Source organism: Ambystoma mexicanum, chromosome 3p, assembly GCF_040938575.1.
Source record: "Ambystoma mexicanum isolate Mex_15411 chromosome 3p, UKY_AmexF1_1, whole genome shotgun sequence".
In the NCBI taxonomy this organism is placed as follows: domain Eukaryota; kingdom Metazoa; phylum Chordata; class Amphibia; order Caudata; family Ambystomatidae; genus Ambystoma; species Ambystoma mexicanum.
In genome coordinates this window covers 742946619-742969488 of record NC_090925.1, presented here as the reverse complement: position 1 = coordinate 742969488, position 22870 = coordinate 742946619, and the positions used below count along the sequence as shown (strand labels likewise).

At 50.3% G+C, this 22870-nt stretch overlaps 1 protein-coding gene across 4 annotated transcripts in view; it reads left to right on the top strand.

Annotated features, from left to right (window-relative positions):
• The window catches only part of ITGAL (integrin subunit alpha L), a 1445000-nt gene that overhangs the window by 1266702 nt on the left and 155428 nt on the right, over positions 1-22870 (top strand). The window lies entirely within an intron of this gene.

Here is a 22870-nt window from a genome sequence, read left to right as displayed (position 1 = left end):
CTGTGCCAGAATTTCAGCTGCTTCTCTATACTCCTAGGCACATCCTTGGTAATGCTCCCAGAATATTGTGTTACACGGCCTGTTGTAGCATTTCTCTTTGTAATTCCTCCCATACCAATAGAACCTAAACTCTTAGCCAATTTCTACATGCATTGTCTCCAATCTTGCTAAGTTTGAGCCCCACGGATGCCCTGGTCTATTTGTAATTCAGCAGACTTTCTGATGGTGTCCATGAAAAGACAGCAATGCTGTAACAGGGGAAGTCACAGGTGGTTACAAAGGTTAGCCCTGTATTTAATTCAGTGATCACTTTTTGTTTGTTTACCATCTATCTCTATATATAAAACGCTTAGTTATGGTTCTGTACTCAGCTGATGCAATTTCTAAGTGTTAGGTTGCCCTCTGCTGTCCAAATGGCGAAGTACACCCCTGCGTGCCCTTCGACTTCAACAACAGCTATCATTTTAACAAACAGCTGATGCAATTTGTTATTGTTAGATTGCCCTCTGCTGTCCAAATGGCAAAGTACACATTCAGAATAATTTCAGGTTACTTCTTTCCACGCCCACTTCTCTTCATGCAGGGCACCACGGTTCCAGTGTCAATGAACAGTTAATTACCGCCGGCTCAATGTTTCAGTCTCTAAAGAGCAAAACGCTGTAGGACAAATGCTACTATGTAATCTTTTGCCATCACGGGGACTCTGCAATGGAACAAGGTTGACAATTACGCATCTACAAAGACACATCATAGAGGCCCATGTAATCGATGGAATTTAGATACTGTTCTTATACCGCGCATACCTCTAATTCCATCTAATACAAATATGCCTTTCCAGTTCAAAGTAAGACAGTTACCTATACGTTTAGCCTTTTCAGTGACCATTAATAATTCACAGGGACCTACAAGTTCTGGAAGTTATCAGTGGTAATTCCGATATTTAAGCAGGAGGACATAAGTGAACCTATGAATTACCAGCCGATATTGACCTTTAAGATATGTTAGAACGATAACGGCCAGTATTTTACTGAATTGATCAAAGAAGCAGGTGACAATACATTAAATATCAAATCACTTAGATAACAAAGAAAAGGGCCAAAAATGACAAAATGTATTAATGTGTTCTCATAATAACACCTCCTATGTTAAGCACCCGGCACCCTTAGTCCAGCATTGTAGCTAGGGTCCAGATGGTGGGAGAGGAGGATGGACGGTTCAGGATAGAGGATCTACAAAAAAGTCAGACTGAATTTCAAGCTCCACAACAGCCAGTCCTACCCATTTCCCTATTCAAGCATTATAGTTGCTGAGCTTCCAGAGAGCCAGTAAACCAGAGAGTCGCCAAGCTCTTATTTTCAGCACACTCTAGGGGTAAAAAGTGACATATCTAATTTTTCTTCAAAGTGAGCCTCTTTTCCCCTCATATTCCAGGCATTCCTGTGCTGCATCATCCACTTGTAAAAAACATAAACATCTTGCCACCATGAGTCACTCTTAAGCCATGCTAAGTACATCACTGTTGCCTGGATTGCGTGTTGTTGTAGTTCTTTGCAACCTCTTGCAATTCTTTCCTTCACAGGGTTGTCTTGGAAAGGAGATCGCGTTCGCCATAATGCCTGTCTGCCTAGCTGCCTAGGCCTGGGCCTGAAGAACTCAGTGAAGAACATCCCTTTATTCTGGTTGTCTGTTTGTCTCTATGTTCTTATTACTGCTTGGAAACATGATTAATTCATACAGATTTCAACATTGGGGCACTCTCTAGCTCAAGAGTAGGCATGACAGGGAAGCACTTGTCCCTTTCCTTTAAAGTCAGCAATTCAATTAATGCTTTCTGCGCAAAGGAAAAGAAGAACAATTTTGCCATCTAGATCTCGTGTCACCAAGCATGTTTCTACTTCTCTTCCTCTCTCCCCCCCCCCTGTACTTTTTGCGTTTTCTAATGAAAGCTGGCAGTACTGCATGTCTTTGATGTCTTTTAGTCCTCACAACAGTGATATCTGTTCCCAGTGGTAGTAAGATACCTGCAGACCCTCCAGGGGAGATCCGTGATTTCAAATCCTCCTTCTTCTCTTACCAGCCACTAATGGATTCCATCCTTACATAGATTCCTCATCTTAGTTATATACCTTCTAGCGCCAGCTGCATCCAGAAACCTTTGTATCTGACAGGGAGTGCCATACGGCTCTGGTCCACTACAATGAGGGCCCGTGACACCGGACACTACGTCAGGGACAGCATATATGGCGCAATTTGTCCAACATGATCTCAGTTCCTTTTTCTGTGCACTCAGTATGCTGCTTAGTAATGCTAGTTGCTTTTTCAAAATTCTTACTACATCATGCCGAACCCCACAGTGGAATTCAAACCCTGTAGGGGCTGTGTCTTAGGAAGGGGGGTAAACACACTTCTGTGGCCAGCCCACTTATCATAAAACACTCCGTTCCCAGGTTCGACTTTGCGCTACAGCCATGAACTCATGCTAGAGAGATAACACTTTAAGCATAAAAACGTAGCAATTATTTAACAATAAGCAAATAAAATAAACAGACAACAATTTTAGTAAAATGGGAAGAAAATGCAAGTTATAAATCACAGATATTTAGAACACAGTCTCACGTTTCTTTTAGCCAACGTTTAGGACCCCGCTCAGCTTAACGACCGGCCTCTCTTCCCAGAATGTCATCTCTCTGGTCAGACACTGCACCCTCCTGCTCCCAGCCTTTAAGTGAGAACGTGGCAAGGAATGCTGCTTAGGGGCAAATCAACACCCGGGCACCTGTACAAGCTCAGCACAAGCCCACGGGAGAGTCCCTGGCGATTCATGTGGGCATGATTCTTATACAATTGGGCTGTCAATCAGAATGACGCAATCTTCTAGAACCTTTCTTCAGTGCGAAACCCGTTTGTGCTGGTGGAAAAACCCCATTCAGTAACGATCCAAGGCATTCCTACCCCTTCCAACAGGGAGCCCAGCTGCAAGCTCTCTCGTATGTCTCTTATCAGAAGTGCTCGGGTCAAGCTGCTTTTCTCATGCGAATGAGGGCCTGTTTACGAAGAATGGCAGAGCCACGATTGTGAAAGAAAAATATTCCAGGGGAAGCTGAAGAATATACATTGCAATTAACCCCTAGTGAGCAAGCATTACATGCCCCCACTCTGCTAGTTCGGATCATAGTATTACAGGACTGGCCATCTAGGCGCTATAATGCTTTAATACTGCAGGTCTGCAAGTACTCTATACATGCCTCTATTAGCTACTAAGCTCAGTCCTCTCTCCTGCCTTTGCAAGCTATGCACTTGTGCACAATGTAGTTAGCTCAGCAGGTTTTGCACTTGCGCATGATTATATAATATTCCACCCCTTAGAGGCATGCATGTTTAATATATCTCACTATGCTTGATATCTAGGCGCTGCTAAAGCATTACTAAACCATCTATAAAGTACTGTTTATTAGCATTTAGTACACTCTTCGAATAAGCTATTAGTCTTAGCTGTTAATAATAGGCAATATGGTTAGCTCAGTGGGTCAATGCACCTGCGCTAATGCATCTACAGTTTACACTAGAGGCTGCTCCGGACAGATGTTTGTCACACCCCGCCAAATGGTCTGTTTCCTTGTGGCGGACCACAATAAGGAGGACTGTGGTTCCTGACAGACAATGCATCGAAAGGCAGTCTGGAAACATGCCATTGAGCTGCACACCTTCCTCCACAAAATCTGAAAAACACACTCCCTCCAAGTCTCCTGCTTCGGAGCCCACTTTCAAGAAGTCTCCATCCTCAGAGGTGCCGGAATTTGAACTCTGCTTGAGGAAGGACAGAAATTGGAAGGAATACAGTTCACCTGAAGGTGAAAGGAAAGAAGAAGCACAAGAAGAGGTCTTATTCACCAAGGCAACCGTCTGGACACTGCTCTTCATCCACATCCTACAGTAAGACATTCTTGTTCCAGGGATGACGAAGATTGGTTTGAAGAATCGCTACCTTTGAATTTGCCATTCCTGCATGCTTTTCTAAACCGGAGCCGTGGGCAGAATTCAAGCAGCAGGCCTTGACAAGACAAATTCAGTCCTGGCACCTGTGATGGGGCAAGGGTCCACTGTGCTTGGACAAGCCGGCATAACCACTTCTTCAGACTGCAAACCTATGCCTGCTGGCACTGGTCTGGCACCACAAACGCATGTCTGCTGGCTCTGTCCTTACACTCAAGACTGCTCCCCTCCAACAATAGACAGCTCTACCTTTGAGTACCGAAGTTCCAGTGTTGGCTTCCTCTGCTTCAGGCTCACTGCCTGCCAGCACCTGCATCTTGCGTTTACACTAGCTCAGAAGGCTCAATTGTTACCAAAACGCATCTGATCTTTGATGAGAGAGAGCCATCTCTTATGCGCAGGAGAGCTTGAATTTATGAGAGGCCGAGGACTTCTCAGAGGAATTCTACAGCCAGGAGTCTGACTCTTTTGATCTGGCTTGCGACCTTCAAAATGTCAGTGGTCTGGACACTTTCCCTGTGTTGGACTTCATTCTGGCCTGTGCATGTGACAAACTGCATGTTTCTGAAGGTGACGACGGAAAAGCCAAAGGAAAATGGAGGAGGCACCCCGATAACCGGGGCAGGGGCCTTCCTCCTTCCGCTCTCTCTTCCCTCTCCCCCTCGGGGGCAGGGGAGAGGGCAGGAAGAGTCCAAAAGAAGCGCCAAGCGCGCCAAAAGCCCGCGAAGGGCCAACAATGGAAAGGGGAGGAGCAAGGGATTCATAAGCAGCAGGCGCCCGGCACAGGAGCACTTGCAGCTCTTCCAGCAACCGGGCGCCTGCTGACCAGGAGAGGATTTCGTTCGTGATGCCGTGATCCTGTGATGCTGTGGCTGCTGAGGCTGCTGAGGTGTGTTTCCCGACCCAGAAAGATGAAGAGTTCCGGGGTCGTGACGATTTCAAGTGGAGGAGCGGATTGCGTTCCAGCAAGGAGTATGCGTCGGGTAAGGAGCCGGGTGGGGCTCGGCCTGAGTCACCCCTTTGGGCTGCTCGGTCACAGCCCAGGTGCCGGTAGTGCTACGGGTCATATAGGCGGGGGTTTCCGTTTTCGAAGTAGCGGGGGTCGGCGGTCAAGGTTATAGGAGCTGCAGCAGGGGCATAAGGTTTTAAGAGCAGTTGAAGCGGTGGCGGGCGCATATGGGGTTAATGCCGTGGCTATCGGTCTGGGAGCGCCTCTGTAATTTAGTGCCATTAAGGAAGAGGCGTGTCGCATGAAAAACTGATCCACAGGAACAGAGAGGGATCTGGTTATAGCGTCAGTAATGGGCAGTTAGGAGCTAGTGTTGAACGACTGACATGGTTTGAAACCGAGCCTATAAATGCTTCTTACCAGTATGAGTTCATCGCGGATTCCTAGATATGCGAGGAAAGTTGGTTGATAAAAGGGACAGCAGCCTCTGCAGTTAAAACGTAGACGAACATTTATTATTCATGGTCTTAGATGTGCTGCTTGGCGAGGCGCTGCTTATTGAAGGGGTGTCATGCTCTCTGAGCACAATGCGCCCCCGCGCCGCGTGGTGCCCTTATCAGAGGAGTGCGGCGTAATGCCGCGAATTGCCCGAAGTGGCGGGAGTATAGGGGTAACCAAGGGCAGGAGAGGTTAAGCGCAGCGAGGGCAAATTATTTATAAGTGGACTAGGCGTAATAGCAAAGAACATGTTGCACAGGGAACATCGACTCAGTCACAAACGCTTTGTAAAACTGTCCTGTAGAACCACTGCTACTGGAAATGACAAGACGCTACAGTTTTATGTAATTCGCGGGTAATGGGATGGCTGGCTATATGGGCTTTGCCGGCAAGATAAGGGATGGTGCAATCAGGAAAGTGAGGGATAACTTGTGCGGTATGTGTTAAGACGGTATTATTGGGGGTAGAAGCAGTAGAATCTGGTATCGGGCCCCACATATCGACTGGCCTGATTATGTGACGGTGAGTCGGGCACCCTGCTCCGAAAGCGCTTCGCCCTCAAGCCACTTGCGAGCACAGAAGCAGCATGCTGGGGTGGCAGCAGGGTGTTCATGTTCAACATCCCAAGTGTGTGAAGCTGCGTTAGAGTAGCCGTTGTGGGAGCATTCTCGGTAAGGAAAATGGCTAGAAATGTCTGATTTAGTTGCAATAATATGAGCTGCAGCAGAGCGTGCGTTTTGTTTTACATATTGCACCTGGGGTTGTCGGGCTAGGTGTATGGATCGTATGCCCACCCAGGTCACACATGTGGGGAATGTTGCAGTTGGGTTCGGGGTGTACACAACACGCTGATCAGGCAGATGGTTTATGTTAACCTTTTGTCGGCTCCGATGGCTTAGGGTCTGCGAGGGCTTCAACAAGCACTGTTTACGCATCCCAAAAGAGAAATACCTATGTGTGCTAGAAAGCGATGCATCTATTCTTCAGTTGCGGTGGTGCCGATGGTAGTATGAGTGTCAACTGGTTTATGGTCGCATGAACGGTTATGGGCGTCACGAGTTTGACAATGCGATTCTGCTTTTAGGGAGTATGCGGTACAGGTCAGGGCGAGGATTGCACTTCATTGCAGGGGCCCGGAGTGTTCACATTATTCAGGATAACCCAATAATGAGGTAGACGCGAGCGGGTTGCACGGCCATCCACCTTTAGCCAAAATTGCCCCTGGGGGGCACAGGCGAGGTAGAGGTCCCCCCTTTTTGTAGGGTATGTCACTAATAAGGGGTTAGTTAGCTCATGGGGCATTAACGATGTGGTGGATGGGGTAAACTCAAGGGGCAAATCAGGCAAATGTACAGTTGTATCAAGAGGCATCTGCAGTATAGTAGGACTTGTGTTTTCTTGGTCCTATTGTTCGACTATGGAATTTCTCTGGTCGACCCAGCGTTTGGTTTTCTACTGCTATTTCTTGATTGCAGGGCGGAAAACTCCAGACAGGATGCCTTTGCTTAGGGAGTTATTGCTTGTGAAAGTACACGGTGTGGGGCGCTGTGAGTCAAGGGCCGGTTTTCGAAAGTGGATTAATTTACCACAGTTACAAGAGGGGAGGGGCGCGGCATGTGTCATCAAGGGAATATTCCAGGTTTACAGCCAGGTTCCAACTTGTTTTATGTGTCGCTTTTATTTTGGCCAGGCTGAGCGACCCACTAGCAGCGAGGTGATGTTGTGCGGCCAGGGAAAGTATGGGGCGCTGCATGTGTCATCAAGGGAATATTCCTTGTTTACAGCCAAGTTCCAACTTGTCTCATGTGTCGCTTTTATTTTGGCCAGGCTGAGCGACCCACTAGCAGCGAGGCGATGGTGTGCGGCCAGGGAAAGTATGGAAGGCTTCAGCCGGGGGACTAACATGTGTAATTTCGGCGGCGGAAATACCACTAGATAGTGACTGTTTTTAAACCGCAGCACTTTCCCGTGCAGCTGCAAATGGGAGGGTTAAAGCTTTTGATTGGGCCACAGTGTACCTGGGCGGAGCGTTCTGGAAGGATCATATCTCTGGTGCGGTGCTATCGCAACTGCCACATGGGGCAGGGGTTGGTGGTACAGCTGCTGTTTCTGTAGAGGAGTGGGGTTTAAGGCTTTCATTGCAGGTGACAGCTGTACTCTTGGGAAAGATAGGGCTAGCCACCAGTAGAGCTCCAATAAAGCAGCTAGTGGTACGGGTTTGGGGCGGTTGGAAGGACAAGACGCCCCAATGGCGGTCAATGTAAAGTTAGCAAAAGTATCTGGAATTATGGCGAGGGTAAAAGCGCTTGGACACACAATGTGGGAAAAGGGGACAAACAAGTCCTTGGTGGGGACATGATATCACGTCGCGCTGTTATTTGGTACCGCAGGTGCTGCTCGGGTGGCTGGAGGTGAAAAACGATTAGGTAGTTTAGCTAATTGTAGTTATGTGCAGTAACAGTGGATTAGTTATCAGCCACGTGGGTGACGGCATTTGTTTGTGTTTTGTGGTAGCAGCCACAGAGGTGACACAGGGGCTACAGAGTGTTCAAATGGGTCAGCTGAATTCGCAAGTAACTGGTAGGGGTTTGCAGTGAGGGACTCTATTACGAAACTCACTTGGTGGCCCGTGAAGAGACGTTGCGGTAGACAACTTTGTGGTGCAGCAGGCGTTTAAGGGAATTTCCAGCACACAAAGGTGGTTGGTCGGGAGTGGCAAGGCATTGCAAATTTGGAGGACATAAGAGTGAGTGTACCTAAGTGAATAGGGCTAATCAGGGGATGTACAAAGCGTAGAGGTGAGGATAGCTCAGGAGGAGCAGGCTGGCCTTGGAAGCAAGACGACACAGAGCAACATAGGTTTGATCCCATGCTAGCGCTGGAAAACCTCGGGGTATTAAGCGCATTAGAAAAAACCTATCCTCCTACCAACGTTCCAAATGATATAAAGCAGGTTAGGAGAGGATGGGAGAATAGGCCGGGGAGGCAATAAGGGCACGGAGGTAGATGGATACCCTTGTAGGCAACCCTATCTGGGCAGATTCTAGTGGGCATGGGATGGGACATATCTGAATTGGCCAAGGGGTGAAGGTCGTTGGGGCACTCAGGTCAGTGGCTGATCCACCAAGGCCAATGCACAGGAGGGCATACCCTACAAAGCAGATTGTCCAGGTTGGGTCATGGTGGGGTACCTTATCACTGCAGGGCCTGGTAGTTGCAAGGGCATTGATGCGGGGGAGAGGGCTCAGGCTAACCATTGGGCTGCAGAAGTGGCCACGAAAGTTACTAATACACAACGCAATTTATGGGGGCTTGCGCACGTGGGTCAGTTCGGTGGAATCAATATAACACCAGTAGTATGTGGCAAAAGGTGGGATAAGTTTTGAGCCAAAAGACAAGTCAGTAGGTACAGTAGCTTCATGTATAGACTCCACTACTTGGGAGTCGGACCAGCGCCTCTTGGGAGCCTAAAAACGGCAGGGGCGTCTGGTGGTGGCAACGAGGGCTCCGCTTCCTCGAGCAAAATGGCTTTCTCTCAGCCCGAAAACACCTGCAGGGGCAGGGAGGTATCAGGCACGGAGGGTTGAGAGAGTTGTGTCTACGCAGGAGATGGTTGGGCAAGGAACGGAGTCGGACCAGCGCCTCTTGGGATCCTAAAACGGCAGGGGCGTCTGGTGGTGGCAACGAGGGCTCCGCTTCCTCGAACAAAGGGCGCTCTCTCAGCCCACAAACACCTGCCGGAGCAGGGGGGTATCAGGCGCAGAGGGTTGAGAAAGTGGTGTCTACGAAGGAGATGGTTGGACAAGGCAAGGAACGGAGTCGGACCAGCGCCTCTTGGGAGCCTAAAACGGCAGGGGCGTCTGGTGATGGCAACGAGGGCTCCGCTTCCTCGAACAAAGGGCGCTCTCTCAGCCCAAAACACCTGCAGGGGCAAAGGGGTATCAGGCACAGAGGGTTGAGAGAGTTGTGTCAACGAAGGAGATGGTTGGGCAAGGAACGGAGTCGGACCAGCGCCTCTTGGGAGCCTAAAACGGCAGGGGCGTCGGGTGGTGGCAACGAGGGCTCCGCTTCCTCGAACAAATTGCGCTCTCTCAGCCCAAAACACCTGCAGGGGCAGGTGGGTATCAGGCATGGAGGGTTGAGAGAGTTGTGTCTCCAAAGGAGATGGGGTACACAGAACTTCTAGAGCTACTAAAGAGGAAAAGGGGGAGCCACGGTGGGCGGTAACCCACCTTTGGCGTGGCGGTGTTGTGGCGACCAATGATAAGAGACAGACTCCGAATGAGCCATTGCTAAACCGGAAGGGGCTTCGCTCGTTCTGGACAGCGCCTCCTGGGAGCCTAAACGGCGGGGGTGTCTGGCAGTAGCAATGAGGGCTCAGCTTCCCCCCAGCAAACGGCGCTCCCCCAGTCCGCAAATACCTGCAGGGGCAGGCGGTTCTCAGACTCAAAGGTCTTGGGGGAGTTGAGCCTACGATGGACATGGAAAAAAGGGGGAAGCAGGATGGGGAGCAGTCGCCACACCTTTGGAGCTATTTTCAATATCTGTTTGCTGTGCTTGTATATATGTGAAAATAAATCTGCGGCCTTGTTATGCCAAACAAAAGGAAAATGTCTCATGCAGCACCTTACTGGAGGGGAAGGAAAAAGGGGCTTGCAAGAATGAGATATTGGTGATGCATATGGCATAGCAAATGGACAAATGCCCAGGTTATGAAGGTGACGACGGAAAAGCCAAAGGAAAATGGAGGAGGCACCCCGATAACCGGGGCAGGGGCCTTCCTCCTTCCGCTCTCTCTTCCCTCCCCCCCTCGGGGGCAGGGGAGAGGGCAGGAAGAGTCCAAAAGAAGCGCCAAGCGCGCCAAAAGCCCGCGAAGGGCCAACAATGGAAAGGGGAGGAGCAAGGGATTCATAAGCAGCAGGCGCCCGGCACAGGAGCACTTGCAGCTCTTCCAGCAACCGGGCGCCTGCTGACCAGGAGAGGATTTCGTTTTCCCACCCACCCACCCACCCTACAAGAGGAGCAGCGACGGCAGAGCCGGGACGTCGTTGTCGCAGGACGTCGGAGCGGTGTTGTGGCGACCAATGATAGGAGACAGACTCCGAATGAGCCATTGCTAAACCGGAAGGGGCTTCGCTCGTTCTGGACAGCGCCTCCTGGGAGCCTAAACGGCGGGGGTGTCTGGCAGTAGCAATGAGGGCTCAGCTTCCCCCCAGCAAACGGCGCTCCCCCAGTCCGCAAATACCTGCAGGGGCAGGCGGTTCTCAGACTCAAAGGTCTTGGGGGAGTTGAGCCTACGATGGACATGGAAAAAAGGGGGAAGCAGGATGGGGAGCAGTCGCCACACCTTTGGAGCTATTTTCAATATCTGTTTGCTGTGGTTGTATATATGTGAAAATAAATCTGCGGCCTTGTTATGCCAAACAAAAGGAAAATGTCTCATGCAGCACCTTACTGGAGGGGAAGGAAAAAGGGGCTTGCAAGAATGAGATATTGGTGATGCATATGGCATAGCAAATGGACAAATGCCCAGGTTATGACGAACTATGACTAACTATGGGCTTGTCGTCACTATCAAAATCCATGGTCCAGAGGCCACCAGGGGGCGCAGGCAAAATGGCTGCCTGGGTGCTGTGCTCCGCCCCCTGCCTAGGCGTATGTGCAAAGATATGGTGAATACCCTCCAAACTGACTCCCCTGACTGTGGGAACGTGCAGTGATTATCCAGAGCCCCCGTGCTCGATGCGCACCGGCCCGACAAAGCTGACTGGGGCAGACCTCTAAGCCGACAGGCCTTGCTGGCACTGTGGAGTCTTGTGGCGGCTGCAAAGTGAGGCTGTAGTGTAGGGACTGCTACCGGGGTTGGTGCGAGCCCAGACCCAGGTTATCAGAGGTGGACCGGCCTCATCCCGGCAAGGACAGAACAAAACAGAAATCGGGAAGGCACCCGCCTCGTCGTGAGGTCGCGGCGGGCAGTTTGCGTGTGTGTGCCCTATCCCGCTCCCTCCTGGGAGGCGCAACCTTGAAGCGCTGCATCTCCACAAAAAACAACCTCTGTGTGAACCTTCATGCCAATTTGGGCATGCCAAAGTAACTAGCCAGTGTAAACCTATTAACCCCTCGCCTAGTAATAACCTCCCAGACATAAAAGGCGGATTAATCAATGCCAGATCCCTTGTGGCATATGCTATCGAGATAGCCGACGTAATAAGGGCCGAAAACTATGACTTTTTAGCCATAACAGAGTCTTGGCTTCACGCAGCCATTGGCCCTGTCCTCATGCTTGCAGTCCCAGATAATGATACCTTACTCAGAGTTTATAGAACTGACTCTAGAGGAGGCGGAATAGCCCGTATAGCAAAATCCAATTTAGCCATAAGACTAGCCCCTGCACTAGATGTCAAATCAGGTGATTTACTCACAGCTAAACTTCCCATCTCTGACTCCCAAACGTTGACCATCCATCTCATCTACAGACTTCCAGGTCCCATCGGTGCACTTGAGGAGGATATCTCGATAATATTGTCAGACAACATGAAGACGACCTCTCAAATACTCCTACTGGCAGATCTCAATCTAGGCTTCAACAACCCTAGTGACCAACAAACCACAACTATTTCCAATGCGCTCACCGAATTTGGCTTCATCCAAAGGGTGACCCTGCCAACACATAACAAAGGCAGAAAGCTAGATTGGGTGGCAGAACTCAACTGTAATGCCTCAATCACCTCCATAACTCCCCAACTAAGGACCGACCACTACCTACTGTCCTTCAGCCTTGCAGTCAAAAATCTCACACCCAAAAACATCCCACTAGCTCCCCCTACCCTGACTAGGAATAAAAAGAACATCAAGGCGGACAAACTTATACCCCTCCTAACACCCCTCCTGAACTCACTGCCTGACTTTAGCGACCCAGGGACACTAGTAGACAAATTTAACACCATGTCCAAAGCTTTAGACATGATTGCCTCATTAAAAATGAGGAGAAGCAAACACAAAGCTCATTTGAACTCTTGGTTTTCCCCACACCTCAAAACCTTGAGAGCTGAAAAAAGAAAATGTGAAGTCACCTGGAGATATCTGCCTAATGAGGAAAACAAGACCAACCTCATCAACATCTCAGCTCAATATAAAAAAGAAATAATTCACACCAAACAAGAATCGTATAACAATAGGATCCTCCAAGCAAACTCTAGTACTAAGGAACTTTTTGTAATTTTAAAAGAGATGGAAGCCCCTATTCCCCCCACAGACAATTGTTTGAAGGACAAACTTTGGTGCTCCAACATACAGAAGGCCTTAACTAACAAAATTACCCTTCTTCAGAATATGATTACTAGAACAAAAAAAACATTCCTAAACTAGACACACCAGCCATCACTCCTACGCATACTACCAAACCTTCTCATCGATTTAGCTTCACAAAAGTCTATCCTAGAGGTTGAAAAGATCATCCTCTCACTAAAACCATCTAACTGTCAGGGAGCCATTTGTGCAGCCCAAATCATCAAAGATGCGACAAGAGACCTCTCACTGTTCATAACTAAACTAATGAATGCCTCCTTCTCATCAGGTACTATCCCCAGTAATTTAAAACAATCATGGGTCCTACCTCTACATCACAAGACCCATCCATACCGACAAACTACAGGCCCATTACAACAGTGCCCTTTGTACTTAAAATATTAGACCGAGTGGCCTACTTGCAAATACAGGACTACTTAGAGTCCAATCAGCTTCTGGGTTCCCGACAATCTGGTTTCAGGCCCCAACACGGCACTGAAACAGCATTAATAGATCTTAAAACCCAGATCGACGATCTTAGGGACAAAGGGAAATCAGCCTTGCTGCTCCTCCTTGACCTTTCGGCTGCCTTCGATTTGGTGGACCATGAAGTACTATGCAATCACCTTGACTCAGCGGCACACTTCACTCAGGATGCCATAGTTTGGATTCAATCATTTTTGAGTAACAGGACTATGAGAGTCTTCTCGCCTTCTGCGGCAGCCAACCTTATTCCCATGACATGTGGAGTGCCGCAGGGTTCCTGCGTTTTTCCCACAATGTACAATATATTTACTAAGCCTTTATTCGAGGATCTGGACAGTCTGGGTATCACCTACACTAACTATGCAGATGATACCCAGATCCTAATACCACTTACCGGGAACTACAACGAGGATGTTGGCTTAGTGAATAAATTTACCTCATCATACAAGCATGGATGACTGGCCACGGTCTATGCTTCAATGCTGACAAAACTGAGCTTCTCATTCTAGGGACTGCTCTCAACATCCACAAACTTGGACCAAAATATGCTTCTTTCAACATCGATGGCAACCTTATCGAAGTAGCTAAAGAGGTAAAAACCCTTGGCTTTTATCTAGACTCCACGCTCTCCTTTGCCAAACAGGTCAATGCCATGACTTCGGCCTCAGCATACACCTGTAAACTGATCAGAGCAGGTAAACCATTTCTATCCAAAGACAGCTTCACCATACTTGCTAGAGCACTAATTCTCTCCAAGTTGGACTACTGTAGCTCACTATACTTGGGCACCAGTAAACAGACTATTAATAAGATCCACATACTAGAGAATAATGCCCTGAGAACGACACAGGGTATATATAGCAAGAAGAGAACACATCTCCCAGGCACGAAGGCAGAACAAATGGCTGACTCTGAGTGACAAAATCATGCTCAAAACGGTATCATTGACTCACAAATGCCTCAACAATGCCGCCCCTCGATATCTCGTGGAGAGAATTAACAGAAGAACCTCCAGCCGACCCACTAGGACCGCTAACTCTGACTGCTTAGCAGTACCCAGGTTTAAACTAACTAAAGCTGGGGGATCAGCTTCCCGGTAAAAGCAGCACAGTTATGGAACTCGCTCCCCCCCTCCCTGAGGGCAGATCAAACCTTTTACAACTTCAGATTCAATACCATCAAATGGCTCAGAGAAAATGACCACCAACTATGTTCTCTGGGGGACTATTCAGCATGCATTCTAAGTCTACTTACTAGATTGCACTGCATAATGTACTTACCAATGACTGAGTATGTTGCATATCTAATACTGAAAATTCTTACCTTATGTTTATAATCTGTTAGCTCTAATTGTATAAGTGAACGCGGGATTATGTTGTACAGCAACACTGTAAATGCTGTATTCATATTGTTTGTATATATTTGCTACCAGTTCCATCGTACGTATATAATCTGTTAGCTCAAATTGTATAAAATGAATGCTGGATTATGTCATAAAGTAATACTGTAAATACTGTAATCATATTGTTTGTATTACAACTTAATAAACAAACAAACAAGGTGCCCCACTCAAAGAGAGGACGACCTTGGAAACTCGCGACAGCAAGTTACTGCAGTCCTTTAGTGGTGCTCCCAGTCCCTCCTGCTGTGAAGGCAAAGTGGTGAGCAGAGGAGGAACCTAACACTCTGGTGACAGGTGGGTGACCCCCACCCTTGACAACTCCGCTGGTTGGGGGGAGCAGCGCAGACAGGAAGGATACCGGGGTGGTGGAGAGGCAGACTGGGCCTCTGGGGGGACCCCCCCTGTGCTATCCCATGCTGCTGCAGGCTTCTTCCATTAGTGTGCACAGAGACCCAATCCCAGGATACTGAGGGGACAGAGAGGGACACCTTCTGAGGGACAGGGACCCTGGACCAGCGGGGAGAGAAGCCACCCCGCTGAGAGACCCTAACTAAGGAGTTAACGCTTCATCCTGGCGGCGCAGGGATACCATTGACCTGGAGTGACTTTGACCGTTGCAGGCTTTCCTGGGGGGATTTTCGTGATTGGTGGTCGCTGAACCAGGAACAAACGCCTTAAACCCCCGACCACCCACCGGGGGTACCAGGACCAATGACTAATAGACGTCTATGAGCTGGCAGGGTACCCTGGCATGCTTCTGCTATCAGTGCAGGGAAATGATGGCTGAGGCCGCTGGAGACATGGACCCTTTCCCACCCCTGGCAGAACTGGGCTCTATTAAAAGTGATATACAAACCATCCTGGAAGAAATCCAGGGGTTGGTGACAGACATGGGGGCAAAACTGGCAGACCTCTCGGTCAAGGTGGTCACCCTGGAGGACAGAATGGACGGTGTGGAGGCCCACCTGACTTCCACTGGGCTGTTAGAAACGCAAATGAATGCTCACTTCATGGAAATGGAAAGGCGCGAGGAAGAGCTGCACCTTAAGGTTGATGACATCGAGAACAGGGAGAGGCGGGAACAACCTCTGTTTTTTTGGGCTGCAAGAGTTGGATGGTGAGACCCCAGTGGGCCTGGAGCAAAAGATACAGGAGATAATAGGGGTGGTCCTCCGATCCAGGCAAGGAGAAAGGGTCACCATAGACAGGGTGCATCAAGCCAGAGGAGGATCCCGAGTCCCACGTTCAGTCATAGCGCGCATGCATTACTACGGAGACAAGGTGAGGATCCAGAAAAAAGCAAAGCGCATGAAGGAGGTGAATTATGGTGACTGCAAGGTGGTTATCTTTCAGGACTTGCCATATGCTGACTAGTAGTCCCAAGCTGCACTCCCTAGGGACACGAAGATCCCAATACCGGGCTTTGATCATCAGCACGATTCGCGCTGCAGGTACCTATAGGGTTTAGTTACAACATGTAACCATGGCTACATGTATATTCCCACACAGAGATGGCCCCCAGGCGACGGAGTGCGCATGCACCGCGGCTGCCTGGCAACCACATCAATACGGAACTCAGCGCGCCTCGGTCAAAGAGTAGACTGGCGCTCGGCGGGGACCATCGCTGTTTTAGGTAAGCTTCTATTACTTTCTTAAAAACCCACATTAACAATGCGGTATGCTTCGTGCCGTGTACGCACGTAACGAAATCCAATGATCGCTTCTATTCAGCACGTTCATAGTTGCATAACGCCACAATCAATCCACTCGAGTTAGAGATCAGACAGCACGGGTGACGAACACTGGTACCAATTAAACATTCAAATCGGTCTCACTCATAGGAGTATGAGCTTGGCACACGGCATGTGTGTAACCAGTGCTGTGGATCCTATGGTATTTATCACACAGTGAGCACAAACGCAAACCCCATACAATACCAGAACACACATTACGGGTAGACTGGCACCTGGGCACAAATGCGTATTTTAGTCCACTCAGTGACTACTGTACATCTGTCCATGCCCCAATGGGCATTAACACTAGTTTAAGGCTTTTTACTGTATTTTTTAGGTCTAGACAGCTCTTTCTGTCCCTGGACCTGCGAGACACACTACTAATGGATGACTTGTATCAGCCTGCTATATTCTGCAGGCTTCTACATCTGGCAGCCAGCCCAGGACTCGACCATTCAGTACGTGCTGCCGAACTTCTCAGCAGCAACACACTTCACCCACCACTGTATGAAGCTTGAATACAATTTCCAAGTATTTCTGAAGAGGACCAAAGGTCAGTTCAGTTATATTTCCTCAATTTCTTGTTGATATGCAGCTTGGGACTACTTGTCAGCATATGACAAGTCATGGTTTAACTTTTCTTTGTGTCTCCGGTGGCCTCAAGACTTTCTCCGTCCCTTTGCACCAGAAGTACATATACACACTTTGCTTATATCAACCACTGTACAAACTGATCACAAATACTTTTACCTGCAAAGGAACTTAAACACATCGAATGGGTTAGTGCCCCTCCACCCCCCTATATCCTGTTTATCTTTCAGGACTTATCAGCCCACACACTACTGAGGCGAAAGAAGTGCAGGGCCCTCACTAGGTGGCTTCAGGAGAAGGGGGTGAGGTACTGTTGGGGCTACCCTTTTGCTCTTGTGTTTGAATGGGAGGGAGAATGGCACCATCTGCCAGCAGAGGAGGTGATACAGTGTGTTACGGAGGATCTGGTGGGACGTCGAGGGGGTTCCACCTCAGAGCTCAGAGGGCATGGACCAGACCCTAACCGGACATCACAGGGCCTAGAATCGGCCCGAGGAAAATGCAGACGTGCCCAACACGATGTGGGCGTGTGCAAGAACGCCTCAGATTGGGGGGAGGGTTGGGGAGGGGAGGTTAGGATAGGGAAAGGGGGGTGGGGTAAGGAGCTTTATGTTGCAAAATACACACACGACAGAGGATAGACAAACCACAGGGAATACAAGGGGTGACCAACGAAGGATGAGGATGGAGTATGGTTGAGGTGGCAATAGGTAAGCTGAATGTGAAGGGATTGAACCCCCAGAACAAGAGATCTCTAACTAGCAATATGTTCCGGAATCAGAAACTCAGGATTCTCTTTCTGCAGGAGACCCACTATAAACAGGGGGCAGAATCTCTCATAAAGGGTAAAGAGATAGGCAGGTGCTTTTGGGCTTCCCATGGGGACTCCAAGAAGGAAGGGTTGGGTATTCTGCTCGGCAAGTCCTTTTGAGTGACAGGAACCCAGGTTAAGAGGGGTTTTGGGGGAAGATAACTGGGTGTAAAAAGTGTCCATGAGTGCACACATATCATGCTTGCTACCCTCTATGCAACCAACACAGGGCAGGTGGGGTTCGTGCATCAAGTTTTTAAGATGATGGATGGATGGATGGAGGGCGCAACACTTTTAGGGGGGACTTCAATCTGGTGCCTGATCCCAAGTTGGACTGGTGGTCAGCGAAGGGAACGGGTACTAAAGTGACAGCTAAGGACAATTTATCCTTCCGGGACCTCCTGTGGGAACATTTTTGGATAGACATTTGGCGGAAGCATCGGCTGGGCCCGGGGGGATGCACATTCTTTTCTCCCCCCCCCCATCAGACCTACACGCGGATTGATCTCTTCCTGGTCCCAAGAGAGCGGGAAGATGAAGTGGCAGCGCCCAGGGTTGAGGCGATCACGTGGTCTGATCATGAGCCGGTGGTGGCGAACTGGCGGCTCCCGGGGCATCAGCAATTCTTTAGATAGAGGTGCCATGATTCCTTGTCCAGGGACCGGGTGTTCAGAGACTTTCTGGGGACAGAGATACAGGTCTACTTCAGAACCAATGATAATGGTGAGACAGGTATGGCAGTGGTTTGGGAGGCCATTCTTAGGGGGTTACTCATTGCACAGTGGGCTCGTAGGAAGAGGGAAAGGGGCTAAATGAAAGTGGGTTCAGAGAGGAACTGAAAAAGCTAAGGTCCCAATTGACCCAACCGGACGCAGACAGGGAGGAGCTCCTGGGTGAAATGAGACATAGGAGACAGGAACTCCACACTGTCTTGATAGGGGAGGGCGCGAAGAAGATGAGATATACCCGACAGAGATATTATGAGAAAGGAGACACAGTGGAGACCCTCCTGGCGAATATGGTGAGGGGCTGCAGAGTTTAAAGGAGGATAGAGGGAGTGCGGGATACGGGGAGGGTGGAGGGGTCGATTGGAGGGGAGGTGGAGGGGTCGGTTGGGGCAAGTATGACAGTATTTGGCCGAAAGGCGCCTCTCTCGGGTTACGGGGGGAGAGAGAGAGACCGTAGATAGTGAGATAACTCGGAAAGAGGTACTAGGTGCGATCCAGAGATTGAAGGTAGGTGGGCCCCAGGAGAGGACGGCTTCACAGCTGATTTAGTTATATCAAACCCACCTGGCAACCCCTATGGCAAAGCTGTTTAATTCTATAACGGGGGGGGCGTGGCTTGATGGCTACGTGAGAGGACGTTCCTTGGAGGAGCTCCCGATGATCCGATCCTGATCCTGGGAAGAAGTGATGGCTATTGGCGGACTTTCGAGCTCACGGTGCATCCAAGGGCGCATGAAAGTGGGGGGCACATGGTGAGTGCCCTCCCCACTAGCGAGACTGCATATCCACGGAACTAGACTTCGAAGAAGGTGGTGGTCGCGCAATGGAAGGGCAGCACCCAAGATGGCCGCCTGCGGACAAAGGGCCATAAATGGTCCGTGAAGCTGTGGAAGACAAAGTTGGTCGGAACGTGGGCGAGCCCAACCAGATAGACGTGTCGCATGCGTCTCTGGCTGAAGGCAAGAACATAAGGGCGAGCCCCCACTGAGGAGGCCCTGGATCGTGGCGGGCTAGCAAAGTGAACCCGGGTCCAGCAGAACCTCACTGTGAAGGGGCCGGCGAGTGAACCCAGTGGGGTACTCTGCAGCGCCGAGGATACAGCTGGGCGCGTGGGCCCAACCGACGCAGCAGGATGTCCTCCAAGGTGGTGCGACCCCGGATCAAACAGCCCACGATGGAGGCCTATGCTAGGTCGCCCTCGGGCGCGGAAGGGGGCAAGAGCAAAGATACCCCAGCGGCGGCGATGGACCCACCGGGTACTATCCAGGAGGTGCTGGTGGCAATTGCCGACTTGAAGGTGGCCTGGGAGACGAAGCTGGGCCTGGCCATGAAAGAGCTGCAAGAGGGCCTAAACCTTAAGATCGGAGCGGTCCGAGAAGAGGTGAACCTGTTGCGCCAGGATGTGCGAACGATCGCGGAGCACACTGGGGAACTGGAGAAGGAGTTGGCCCCGACCACGGAGGCGTGCAATACTCACGCCAAGGAGCTTCATGCCCTCGTGCAATGAGTCGGCAATTTGGAGGACAGAGCAGGCAGAGGGGTGCGCCAGGCGCAACAACATTCGCATAGTGGGGGTTCCGGAGGGAATGGAAGGATCGAACCCCACGGATTTCGTTGAAACTATGCTCTTGCAGGAGATTACAGGCGGGGAGCTGACCCAGGGGTTCGCGGTCGAAAGGGCGCATAGGGCCCTGACCAGGAGACCGGCCCCAGGAGCCCCCCGCGGCCGTTGATCGCGAAGAACCTGAACTATCGTGACCGCGAGAAGATTCTCGAATTTTTCCGGAAAGGAGGCACGATAGAAAGGGAGTCAGCGAATATAACGGCGTATCCGGATTATACGCTGCTCGTACAACGGAGTCGAATGAACTTTGGAACAGTGAAGAGGAGGCTTAGAGAAGCAGGCCACCGCTTCATGTTGCTCTACCCCGCCAAGTTAAAGGTGTTTCATAAGAACAGATCCCTCTTCTTTGAGACGCCGACTGAAGCGATGGAATGGATGGACATGCAAGGTCGACCTCAGGAATCGGATGCCCAGACAGAAGCAGCTGGAGATAAGTAGCACGTTGCAGAGGCGCCCGTGAGGCCATAGTTATGACATTGGGACTGGAATATAGTATGATTTTGTGCTTGTGGGGGGGAAGTCATGGTATCTGCCGGCGGGTCCCGTTGAACTCACTTCTCCTAAATAGGCGACTGGGAGCTCCTGGGGAGCAACCTCTGCACCCAATAGTAGTATATTTAGTTGGTCACTGTTAGATTGGTGACACCCCGCAGGGTCCTCGTTCTCAGACACGAGACGGGTCCAGACGTGGGTAGGCCTGAGATCCAGGGATGGAGCTGGGCTATTGTTGGGGGTTGGCGGGGAGGGGGGGGGAGTTGTGTGCAGTGGTGTGAAGTTGGGGAAGGGGGAGGAGGGCACTGTTTGTGAATAGAAGGGAAAGAGCCAGGGAACGACCCTACATAGGGAGCATTATGGGAAGGGATGGGATGGAGATAGACTGACCAGATGGCATCGGGTAATCTCAGAATTGTGACCTGGAATGTACGGGGCCTCAACAGCTACCTTAAACGTAACAAAGTGATGTTGTATTTAAAGAGGATGCGCGTAGACATAGCCCTGCTGCAAGAGACCCACCTCACTAGGGAAAGGCTGGAGGTGGTCAGGAGGAAATGGAAGGGCACTGTTGTGGGGGCGGCGTACTCGGCGTATGCTAGAGGGGTTATTACTTGGGTGGCGCCCCATGTGCCGTTTCGGGTGCTTCATTCTACGGTGGACCCGGAGGGTAGAATGGTGGTGGTAACGGGTCTCTTGGAAAACAGAGAAGTACACACCATAAATTTGTACGCCCCCAATAATGATACAGCGGCTTACTTTAGGACCCTCTACGGTAAACTTGGCTCCCTGGCAGGGAGTACGGTAGTGTGGGGGGGGACTTCAACTGTACCGTAGATCCCAGAATGGACAGGTCCAAGGACAGGGCAGGAAAAACGGCACCGGCGGCTAAAGCGCTGAGTACCTTACTGAAAGACCTATGCCTAGAGGATGCGTGGAGAAGGCTGCATCCCACGGATAGACAGTACTCACACTACGCAGCGCCACATGATTTGCACACAAGGTTAGATTACACGTTTGTAACAGCCGAGATAGTGAGAGACATAGAAAGGGCGGAATACAAGGCCCGAGTACTATCGGACCACTCGCCCTTGGTGGTAGACTGGAGACACCAGCCCCCACGACCGCGGATCCCTACATGGAGACTTAGGACCGAAGCTCTGCAGGACGAGGGGTTTCGGGAGGGCCTGAGGGATGCCATCGAAGAGTACTTTGATATAAATACGGGAAGCGTAAACTCTGTGGGCACACTGTGGGAAGCGTTTAAGGTGGTGGTGCATGGGGTAGCTATTTCGCAAGCTAAGGGGCTACAGGGGGGGGTCGAAAGGGAACTTCAGGAGGTGGAAAGGGAGCTAGAGGATCTCACGCGTTGCGAGTTGGTAATAGAACCAAAGTAGAGGAGCTACAGATGTCCTGAAGCGCACTCTGGGATAGACTGTGCAGGCTCAACTACAGGAAATATACAGAGAGGATACACGCAGGGGGCGACAAGCCAGGCAGACTGCTGGCCTGGCTGTATAAGAGTGAGACCCCCCGCTTGGTGATAAGTGAGATCCAGGACGAGAGATGTTGCATATGCAACACCCAGAAAGAGGTAAATGAGGAATTCCTTGAGTTTTACAGACACTTGTATGAGGACACGGGGGAGGATATGTGTCAAGACATACTGGACACATTGGGGGACATTGAGCTGCCCACCTTGGATGATCTAGAACGCACTGAGTTAGACGCACCCGTCACCTCGGATGAGCTGGAGGTAGTGATTCGGAACTTGCCCACTTGCAAGGCGCCGGGTTCGGATGGGCTGCCCAGCAAGTTCTACAAAACATATCAGCAAGAGTTGCTTCAGCCACTGCTTGCCACTTTCAACGAGGCCTATGAGCAGGGAGAACTCCCATTGTCCCTCCGTGAGGCTGTAATTATCCCACTCCTGAAACCAGGCAAGCCAGCCGTGGAGTGTGGGTTTTACAGACCGTAGTCCATGCTTAACCAGGACAGCAAAATACTCACGGCGGTGCTGGCTAATAGACTGAAGAGGGTGATTAAGAAACTGATACACCCAGATCAGACGGGATATGTTCCATGTAGGAACATCACCGATAACCACAGGAGGCTACACCATGTCATAGACCAAACTGAGGAAGACACGGGCGAGCTGGCTATAGTGTCGTTAGACGCGGTCAAGGCCTTCGACTCGGTACGATGGCCCTGGCTGAAAGCGGTCCTGAAGGGGTACGGAATGGGACCTGGATACCTCAGATGGGTCCAATTGTTTT